The sequence below is a fragment of the Ctenopharyngodon idella genome, chromosome 1 (genome assembly GCF_019924925.1).
Source record: "Ctenopharyngodon idella isolate HZGC_01 chromosome 1, HZGC01, whole genome shotgun sequence".
Taxonomy (NCBI): Eukaryota; Metazoa; Chordata; class Actinopteri; order Cypriniformes; family Xenocyprididae; genus Ctenopharyngodon; species Ctenopharyngodon idella.
In genome coordinates, this window is record NC_067220.1 from 37706082 (window position 1) to 37717107 (window position 11026).

Consider the following 11026-nt stretch of genomic DNA (forward strand, 5'->3'; position numbering starts at 1 on the left):
GCCTTGTGCCTTTTATTTTTTCTTAAGACAGAAGGGATTGTTTTTTTTGTACCTCACATTAAGAGGCAATTTCTTCTGGTGAAACCCCATGGCACAACAGGTGTAGTTATATATTATGACCCCTAGGTGGCAGCAAATTGTAACATATTGAGGCTGCTTCAACAATTCACCTCTACTACTCAATACAATCAGGAACTTACTGATCATTATTATTAAAGAGTTAGTTCACCCAAAAATGAAAATAATGTCATTTATTACTCACCCTCATGTCGTTCTACACCCTTAAGACCTTCATTCATCTTCGGAACACGAATTAAGATATTTTTTATTAAATCCGATGGCTCAGTGAGGCCTGCATTCAAAGCAATGACATTTCCTCTCTCAAGATCCATAAAGGTACTAAAAACATATTTAAAACAGCTCATGCGAGTTCAGTAGTTCTACCTTTATATTATAAAGCGACGAGAACTTTTTGTGCGCCAAAAAAAACAAAATAACGACTTTAAAACAATATAGTGATGGGCCGATTTCAAAACACTGCTTCGGAGCTTTACGAATCGAATCAGTGACTCGGATCTCCTATCAAACGGCTAAACTGCTGAAATCACGTGACTTTGGCGCTCCGAGTCACAGACATAACTTAAATATAAGTAAACATAAAGAGGCTATAGCTATTCCAAAATGGTTATAACCTCTCATGCATTAAGTGTGCAGAATGCAAATATTCACGATAAACTTGTGGATATGGAAATAGGTCTGTCTTCACATGATTTGTTAGAATATTACCTTGGCAACAGTAATACTCTAACAAATAGCTACAGACATTTTGCATTAAGCCCATTTTACTATGAACTTTGTAAGATCATAACGACTGGGTTATAGTTCTGTCGTTTCATAATTCAATGATATTGAAACGTTAAGTCTAAATGAGACTATAGCGGTAATGCGTTAAGTCTATGAACAGTGTTTGTCATAAATGTAAGTAAATTTATATTAATTACTTTTATGGAAGTTATAATAGTACACTTTAAATAAAGATGGTTCTTTACACGTAGTAACAGTTCTATTTATAACCGTATCGTCATAAAAACTTATTTGTGTTAGGGTTTAGGGTTCTTTCTTCCCGCCTTTTTGTTTTTGAAATCGGTAACTGTCAAAGCCACCTCATTACTGATTTTCTGGAGCTCAGCAGCCATCCAGTTATCAACACACTCTCAGCAGGTAAATTATTTATTTCTTAAAATGTCTATAAATTTTAACTTTCAAGTTGTTACTGGTTTCCTACCTGTCATGTCTTTTTCTCTTTTTAGTTTAACAGAACATGTAGGCTAAGTGTGAGCAGCTCTATTCAGTTACTGATACTTATCTTCTTCCACAAAGTAACAGAGATATTGAATTTATGATCCATATTGTTAGATTTTAAAAATTATTATTTTATGCATAAACATACCCAGTCACAAAAAAACATTAAAGCTATCCCATGACTTTATATATCACTTTTTCACTCACATACTCTCCATTTTTGCTAATTTTGGCCTTCATAAACATAATTGTTTTTACATAAACAAATAGAAGAGACACATTGTAAGATACTGATATTAATAAAGATTAAAAAGTTTATTTATAACACCATTAAGGTCCTATACAGCACTTTCAAGGCATGGAACTTTATAAAAAGGGTTCTATTTAGCACCCAAAAAGAGTTCTGCTTTCAAGCCAAAGAACTCTAATTTGGTACTATTTAGATCCATATTAACTGTGTAAAAGTAAAATCACATTTGCAATCACAGTAGCTTACTGCAGGCAGCCTTGTGCCTACGAAAGAGTCATGTAATACTGTTTAAATATAAACCCAAAGGATGTAATTATTTTGGAAAGCTTTGCTGAAGACCAGGTTATGATAATACGATTGTTGTTAACTGTTGTATATCATGTTGATGTGTCCAGTCAACACACTCAACAGGTCAGTGTTAAAATATCACAATTGACCACTTCATTAAATTAAAATGAATCAGGATAAATAAGGACTGTGGCCCACATGCACTGCTGGAGGTGTCTTGAAGTTGTAATCCTCTGACTAAGTCTTCATTTAAAATGTTTAATGGAGTGTACGATTATGTGTTCTTAAATGTGTGTGTGTGGCCATGCTCACTGACTTGTGAAATCGTTCTATTAGATCTGAAATTGCTGTTATTTGCTAAGATTATTTATGAGTCATTTAACTTTTGCGCTCTCTCTGGCAGTGGTTTGGTTCATTATTGATTTAAAATGTCTTTTCAATGGTCCAGAGCACATAGAGGTGCTGCTGAAGACCTCTTACTTGATTTGAGTTGGATGTCTATGATGTGATGACAGACACTTCTGTTGATTTGTGTGGGGATCACCATGCCTCCTGGAAGGGAATTATGGTACATGTTTACAGTCTTTCATCCATTTTATTGGTGAATGGATTTTAAACAAAACTCTTTCTCAACTGATTTACAATCCCTGTTCTTTGGACGAAACCACCCTCATATAGTGTAAATATGTAGCATATATGGTACGGAATAAGGCTATTATAATTTACACACTAAGAATGCTTTAAATGCAAAGGAAGTCAAGGATTGCGAAAGCATTCTTCATGCCTATTAAAAAATGTCTGGTTACATGCAACAGGGCAATTCCACTCGCCCCATCTTCACCTCTACCTCTCCATGGCAGAACGCATGTCAGACGACAGTGAAGATTCTGACCTTGCCGTCACAGTCGTAACCTCACGGTTGCCTCCAGCACTGACCTTGAGCAATGAATGCAGCAGAGAGCAAAGCGAAAGAGAGAAAAAATAAGAGAAAAAGCGAGTGAGTCGTCAAACTGTCGCCTCTTAACCTCTTATTGTAAAAGAACAAACTGTACTGAAATTTCATTTGATAGTGTTCCTACACTTCTCTCATTAGATCTGAAGTGCGCTGATGGAGATGCTGAACAAGTTCACTGAGATACACCTTTAAAGCAGACAAGATAAATCATAGCTTGAACCACAACTGATAATAATGTTGAAGGTGCTGTAAGTAATATAAGTGCTGTCAAAAGATTAATCGCGATGAATTGCATCCAAAATAAAAGCTTGTGTACTGTGTATATACACACATGCATGTATATATTTAACAGAAATATATTTATATATATATAATTTATAATATAAATTAAATATAAACATGCATGTACACATGTAAATATTTCTTAAATAAATATGTGTGTGTGTGTATTTATATATACATAACAAATATACACAGTACATACACGTATATTATGTACACACAAACTTTTATTTTGGATGCGATTAATCGCAATTAATGGATTGGTTCACTTAAAAATGAAAATTATTCCAAGATTTACTCACCCTCAAGCCATCCTAGGTGTATATGACTTTCTTCTTTCAGATGAACACAATCTGAGTTATATTAATAAATATCCTAGTTATAATAAATAAATATCCCGCATCTAAGCTTTATAATGGCAGTGAATGGGACCGACGAGTATGAAACTGAAGAAAATGCATCCATCCAAAGCAAAACATACTCCACGGTTGGCAGAAACTACTAAATGCCACTTCCCTTTGTCAGCAAAAGCCTCTAAGTTCACAGAAGAACCAATCAGAAGAGGCGAATCGAAATATATGATTTCAGGATGACTGACGGTGTGCATATGAGCTGGCTTTCAATTGCCGAGCTGCAAGTTTTTATCATGTTTTGTCCAAACGTGCCACACAATTCCTGAAAAGTAAAGCCAAAGCGTCTCGATCACCCCCAGGTGGTCCCAGTATAGGTCATAAACCTAAATGTAATTTAATGGGACGTGAGACAAACTAAACATCTAAATTACACTTCAAATAAGAGTTGAGAGTTAAAAAAAAGTTTGGTTTAGTTATTTGATGCTATAAAAATGGGGGTTTGACTTCATGATTGACAGCTGAGATTGACAGCTTCTCTGAGTGACCAGCAGACTTTTTTCAGGATTTTTGGTAGGAGATTGAAGCTTCAACTTTAATGTCTACATTTGTTTATTTCACACCAACATAATGAGTTGTTCTGCAGTAAACTGTACTAACCGATTCTGCGAGAGTGTGGGCGGGGCCTTGATACCGCGGCTCAAACTTAATGCTCACTATAGCATTTCTTAAAAAAGAAAAAATTTACACAGTAAAATACCGTTTTCCATTGAAACGGTAATATACTGTAAAACAATGCATTCTGGGTAATATTATTAGTAATTTTTGAGAAAGTAACCTATAGGCTGCTTTCTCGAAAATGACAAATATTACCCATAATGCATTGTTTTTACAGTATATTACTTTTGTATATTATAATTACTGTCTCATTTCAAAGACTACATCCTCCAGAGGTGGCATTTGAAAGTTGCATACATCATCGAGGTGGTCTCATTTAAGAAAAATAATGGTTAGATTGCAAAGTAAGAAAGAAATGACAGTATTTTACACCTCACAAGGAACAACAGTCAATTTTATTACGGTTACAGATGACATATGCAGCCTTCAAATGCAACCTCCGGAGGATGCAGCTAATGCATTCTGTACATTAAAATACATTCTGGGTAATATTATTTGTCATTTTCGAGAAAGTAGCCTATAGGCCTCTTTTCTTAAAATGACAAATATTACCCAGAATGCATTGTTTTTTTATGGAATATTACTGTTTCAATGGAAAACGGTATTTTACTGTGTAAATTTGTTTGTTTTTTTTTTTGTTTGTTTTTTTCAATTTTAGAGTGTATGTCTTGTCCACCAAAGAAGTGGACTTAGAGGTTTTTGCAAAAAAAATGGTTAAATACCAATAAGTGCAGAGGTGTTGTGTGCGCTGCGTAAACATGATGGTTATTGTAGTTCTAGACTAAATGCGAACATGCATTTTTAGGGAGTAACACAATATTGTAACTTTCCCCAACACTGCTGCTGACCTACATCTAAATTTCATAAATATTTATGCTCTTGAGTTTTAAGTGTATGAGGTGCTGTATTAGTGCTCAGTAAAATAGCCATTGTTTATTCCCTCAGTTTTGAGAGTAAAAACATGGTGATTTATAAAAGTTATAAAAGATATATACTGGAACAATATCACAAGCTTTCACATATTTTTTAATGTTGATAAATACAGCAGTTAGAACTGCACCTTGGTCATATAAAGACATGACAAATTCATATGCAATATTCATTTATGCAAAGTGTTTTTTTTTTTTTTTTAACCAGAGGCCAGTTTATTACCTTTAAACTGCTTTATCAAAGACCTTATTTTGTCTAAGTTGGTGTGTCTTGGCCTCTATAGTGCCCAGGTCTAAAGAGTGTCCGTGAGGTTCTCCTCTGATGAAGAGAGACGTGCAGGTTTAGCAATAAATTATATCAGAGGATTACAGACATCACTTTTAAAAGCAAGGCTGGATCAAGTTGAAAGCAAACTTGATTTGAAAGCCACTATTTGCCTAAGCAGACTTTAGAGGATTGAATATCAAAAGAAGAATATGCCTTATTATATTGATCATATTAAAAGGCCAAAAACACATAAGTGTTTTTAAAGACCAATACAGAAAATGAAATCCAGCAGAGGAATATTACAAATAAAAGAACAAGTCTCTGTGCTAAAACAGATTGTTCTGGCTCTTTTAATTGACACAGATGCTATATGAGATTTTCAGACTATGATCGAATTTGTATTCTTTCAAAGTCCTAATAAAATAGATTTATTTTTGACATACGGTATTATTTAAAGCTGCTGGTTTTGTCAATAACAATCTGTGTTGACAGTCTCTATATGCACCCGTGAGAGACATATATGCCTATGAGCTACAGTGTGCATTATACAACACATAATTACCTATTATTGATCTTACAAATGATTGAACAGGCTGGTTCTCTTTTAGTCAAAGCATTTCTTTTCAAGCATTGCCAGTGGAGGACGCTCTGCTACTGACAACCAGCGTGAGAGACATGTCATGTGTTAGATAGGAACAGAAAAACGATTTTAAAATGATTTTACAATTAAATGAAATGTTGATTGCTTACAATATTGCTTGCCACTTTTATAATGCAAGCACGCAGGGACAGCTGTTGAAACTAATATTAGGCCTATAATTTTTTTCTTTAATCTTTTATCTGTCATCACGTCTGAATATAGTGTTTTTGAGTTGATGACCTATCCATGATAGATGATGATGGTGGACACATTTTTCTTGAATAGAGGAAATATTCCTTGTGATAAAAATAAATACAAAAAAAGTCATAATAGCTATGCCTGTAATTTTATCCTGCGAGTCATCAAAATTAACAGTCGTGTTTGTTGTGAGTAACCAGTCCTCTAATTACTGATAGGCTATAATAGGAAAGGTCTTCCGAAATGTTGCACTTTCGATTTTACGCATTTAAGCCTAATATGAGTGAAACAACGTCCAATTGAAATTCATTAATAACGATCATTCGTCGAAGTAATTAACATCCCCGATGATAAACACGGGAACAATACCCTAATCAGCGACCGGTCTGAATTTGACTACCCACAGTGCTCCGCATGGTCCGCGCGCAGCAGGCCTGCTGGGCCGTGTGTGGCTATGGAAACAGGGCGCGCCTAATTAGACGGTGAAATCCTTCACCCGCCCGAGCGAGCGGAGCGAGGCATTGTACGGTGTCGCTTTTCTTCCCGTCAGTCTTTCAGCGAGGGGCTAGATTGGCGCTGGCCCCGGGGTTTGTGGGAACCGGGACAGCCCTTTCACGCAAGCCCTCCTCAGGTCGACATTATTACACGGCCAATTAAGTCAGTTCAGCGGGCTCGAACTTGAGCAAACAGCAGGGGCGATTGTTTTCCGCAGCCCTCCCCAACTAGCCTTGCTAATTACTCCGTGGACTGCACCTAGCCAGGATGCAGGAGGGGTCTGACCCCCTAATTAAAACTTGAACCTCCCTAAAAGAAGTTAAAACGAAAGGTTGGTGGCGTCTTACAAATATGTATTTGTTTTTACATTACAATTAGGCCTATACATAGATGTAGGCTATAAATCTTTTGTGTGTGTGTGTGTGTGTGTGTGTGTATGTGTGTGGTCGTGGTAAACCCTACGTTATGGGGACCAAATGTCCCCACAAATAATACCAGTATAAAAAATAATACTACCATAATACTATACATAATACTAATAAATAATATTATTAAATAATAAATATTAATTTTAGCTTTTATTTTGGTCCTCATGAGGAAAACATCTTATAAATCACACTAAATTATGTTTTTGAATATGTAAAAATGCAGAAAATTTTCTGTGAGGGTTGTGTTTAGGGTTACAGGATAGAATATACAGTTTGTACAGTATAAAAACATGTCTGAGGAAAGTCCCCTTTAAACATGTAAACCTAATGTGTGTGTGTGTGTGTGTGTGTGTGTGTGTGTGTGTGTATACCTGCTTAACCATATTTTAGGGACAAATTTGTACCCAGAAGTGAGATATAGATTATATATAATTGTAAAAATATATATATATGTATAGCTGTAAAATGCAAAAAGCTTTCTGTTTTAGGGTAAGGTTATAGTATTTATAACTAGTAATTTATAACTATATATATATACTTCTGTGCAAAAGTCTTAGTATTAGTCTCAGTATTTTCACTATATCTTTTGCTGTAGTGTGTCAGTAGGAAATATCAGTTTACATTTTCAAACATTCATTTTGCCATTAATTGTAATAATACAGTGAGATTTTTGTATGCACAAGCAGTCTGACAACAGCCGGTGCGCCACACAGAGATCTGATCTCACCATCATCGAGTCATTCTGGGATTACATGAAGAAACAGAAAAAACGGAGACAGACTAAATCCAGAAAAGCTGCAGAAACGTCTCCAATACGCTTGAAGAAACCTACATCCAACGTTACAGTACTGTTAAAAGTGCGTTTAAAATAGCTTTTGTACACTTGTACATAGTTTTTCAGGTAGCTTTGCATTAAGGTTTCTTCAAGTGTATTGGAGACATTGCCGCAGTTCTTCTGGATTTAGTCTGTCTCAGTTTTTTCTGTTTCTTCATGTAATCCCATATGGACTTGATGATGGTGAGATCAGATCTGTTGTCAGACTCCTTGTGCGTACAAAAATCTCACTGGATTATTACAATTAATGGCAAAAGGAATGTTTGGAAATGTAAACTGATATTTCCTACTGACACACTACAGCAAAAGATATAAATAACTGGCTTAAATCCATTTTTTGGGGTGAAAATACTAACGTGCCTAAGACTTCTGCACAGTACTGTATATATAATATATAGGCCCTATGCCTATATTATTTATGTACTGTCATTATTTGTCTCTTATCAAATACTTAGTTAATTTTATTTGCTGTTTTTTTCCCATTTAAAATGTATTGACTGATTTTATCAACTAAAATATGATGTTTACTTATGTTTTCTGATCAAACAATGGTTTCCATTGCAAACAGGCCCTGAGGTGACCAACTTAAAACAGGTGACTCGTTTTGGAAAGGAAAACAAACACAAGAGGGGGATTTGGGTTAGAGGCAGCTGTGGATCCTGCACGCTCAGCTGGTGCCGCACAAAGAAACAGGTGACGGCGTAGGGATGTTTGCCCTGCGAGGGTGCCTCCGCGTGCTCCTTTCCCCTGGAACGAGCTCTCTCAGTAAAATCCGCACCTGGCCTGGTGGTCTTGGCAACATCGGACAACCTCTAGCAGATGTTCATCTCTCTTTTGTCACTGACTTCGCGGTGGCTGCTCCGCAAGACAAAACTGCGGTGAGAGGTGCTCCTGCCACAGAACGCTAATCAAAAGATGACTAACATTCTTCCCCCTTTTACCCCACACTTCCAGAGAGTGTGAGAGGCCACTTTCAGAGTGGGAAGCTTGGATGGGTAATTGTGCATGATTAGCAATTTTAATTACCAGGTGCTCGGGGTCCCATCTGAGAGAGTGTAAACAGGATAGCACTCACAGCTCCTTGAACATCCCACATGACCGTCCCTTGCTGTGTGTGTGTGTGTGTGTGTGTGTGTGTTCACTTAAGGAACATATTCCCATTTATAGGGACTGTAAAGTTACATTTCTTCAGGCTATGAACCTTTATGTTCATTCAAATTTTGTCTGCTGTCCTAGAGCTTGTTGTTAGTGTCATCGCATTGAAAGCAAACTGGTGCTTGCACACTTTTCAGAAAAAGAAACAGTCATGAGCACAATCCCAGGAAATTGGGATTTAGCTTTAAAGCGGCTCGCTTCTTTCCAGGTCTGTTAACCTTGCAAATTCTGCCATTTGTTTTTTGTTTGAATGTCACAAGGATGTCTTCTCAGTAAAAGGCTTGTTTTCACAGCAAGTTTCTAATGGAGAAAATGGGTGACAGTTCTTTGTTCAGGAATATCTTGCTTTTGAATCAAAAGAGCGAAGAGTGCACAAGGCTGAGGTGCCTCTTTAAGTGAAAAGAAGTACCGTCTCACACCGACACAAGTGTATCTAATACGACATGCATAAAGAAATATGTGTGTGTGCGCGAGTATTGACCCTATCAACTTCTCATTTAGAGCGGGAACATAGCCTTGAGCAGCATTCAGACCGAGGTATGGTACACTATCGACCAGGTTTGCTCATCAAAGACAAACTCAATTCATCAACACAATATGCAGAACTCATGCATTTGAGCTCTGCTGCCAGAGATCACTTATAGGGCATTAGGGCACAAACTCTCCTTTTCTCACCGAGGTCTCTCTGATCTCACTGTCCCACATAATAAGAACCGTTCTGAAGGACCTGAGAAAGGAGTCTTGTGTATCGCAGTCCAGTGAATACAGTGTAAGAATTTAAGAGGAACATAGGAGGATTTTCTTGGAAACCAGTGTCCTTGCATTAAATTGTGATTGTACCATGCTTTTTTTTTCTTAAATAGGATTTTTTTCTCTATATGTAAAGAATAGCTCATGTTTCATTGAGTTTAACTGTGTGTTTGTGTGTGCAGGATCATCTCGTGAGTCCCTCTGCTGCAGCGATCATACGTGATGAAGCTTTACTCAGTCACCTGATCCGGGATGAAAGTTGCCCTTTGGCTGTGTGACAGACAGGAAGAAAGGGACACTCACGCTAGTCTGATGGTATAGTGAATTAACTGAACAATACAGGTCAAATTAAAGGCTTTTACTGCATGGAGTCACTGATACACACGCACACAAACCTGGTTAGGGATATCTGGAGTGTGTAGATTCATGGGCAGTGCATCAGTTTACATGCAGGGAAAGGCATGCATGCATTTCTTCTACCTCATATAGCAATAATGATGGACTGATATATTGGAAAGACCGATTATTCAGACATTTTGAGATTACTGCCCACTTGATTAACAGATCTGGTAGAAATTATTAAATTAAAGATAAATTATTGTAACTGACTGGCATTCTTGTCAATGCATGATTGCCTTTTGTGTTGAATTTTGAGTTAATGTGTAAAATAAGGAATAATTAAGATTTTTTGAGATTAATTTACTGTGATTAAATTGTATTATGTACACTACTGTATAAATGTTTGGGGGTCAATAAGATTTTTTTAAAGAAATTAATACTTTTATTGAGCAAGGATGCATTAAATACATCAAAAGTGACATTTGTGACCCTGGACCACAAAACCAGTCATAGGGGGCAATTTTTTAAGATTAAGATTTATACATCTTCTGAAAGCTGAATAAATAAGCTTTAAATTGATTAATGGTTTGGTCGAGATACAACTATTTGAAAATCTGAAATCTAAAGGAGTGCAAAAAAAATCAAAATATTGAAAAAATCGCCTTTAAAGTTGTCCAAATGAAGTCCTTAGCAATGCATATCCACTCACAAAAATACATTTTTGATATATTTATGGTAGGAAATGTACAAAATGTCTTCATGGAACATGATCTTTACTTAATATCCTGATGATTTTTGGCATAAAAGAAAATTTTGACCCATACAATGTATTGTTGGCTATTGCTACAAATATACCCGTGTGACTTATGACTGGTTTTATGTAC

At 36.3% G+C, this 11026-nt stretch overlaps 1 long non-coding RNA gene across 1 annotated transcript; it reads left to right on the top strand.

The window, feature by feature from the left end:
* The first annotated feature begins 4026 nt into the window (after positions 1 to 4026).
* LOC127514796 (uncharacterized) lies at positions 4027 to 10533 on the top strand. The gene is made up of 3 exons (XR_007930703.1): positions 4027 to 6966; positions 8467 to 8776; positions 9986 to 10533. It is a non-coding gene; the product is annotated as an uncharacterized LOC127514796 (long non-coding RNA).
* The last annotated feature ends 493 nt before the right edge of the window (positions 10534 to 11026 follow it).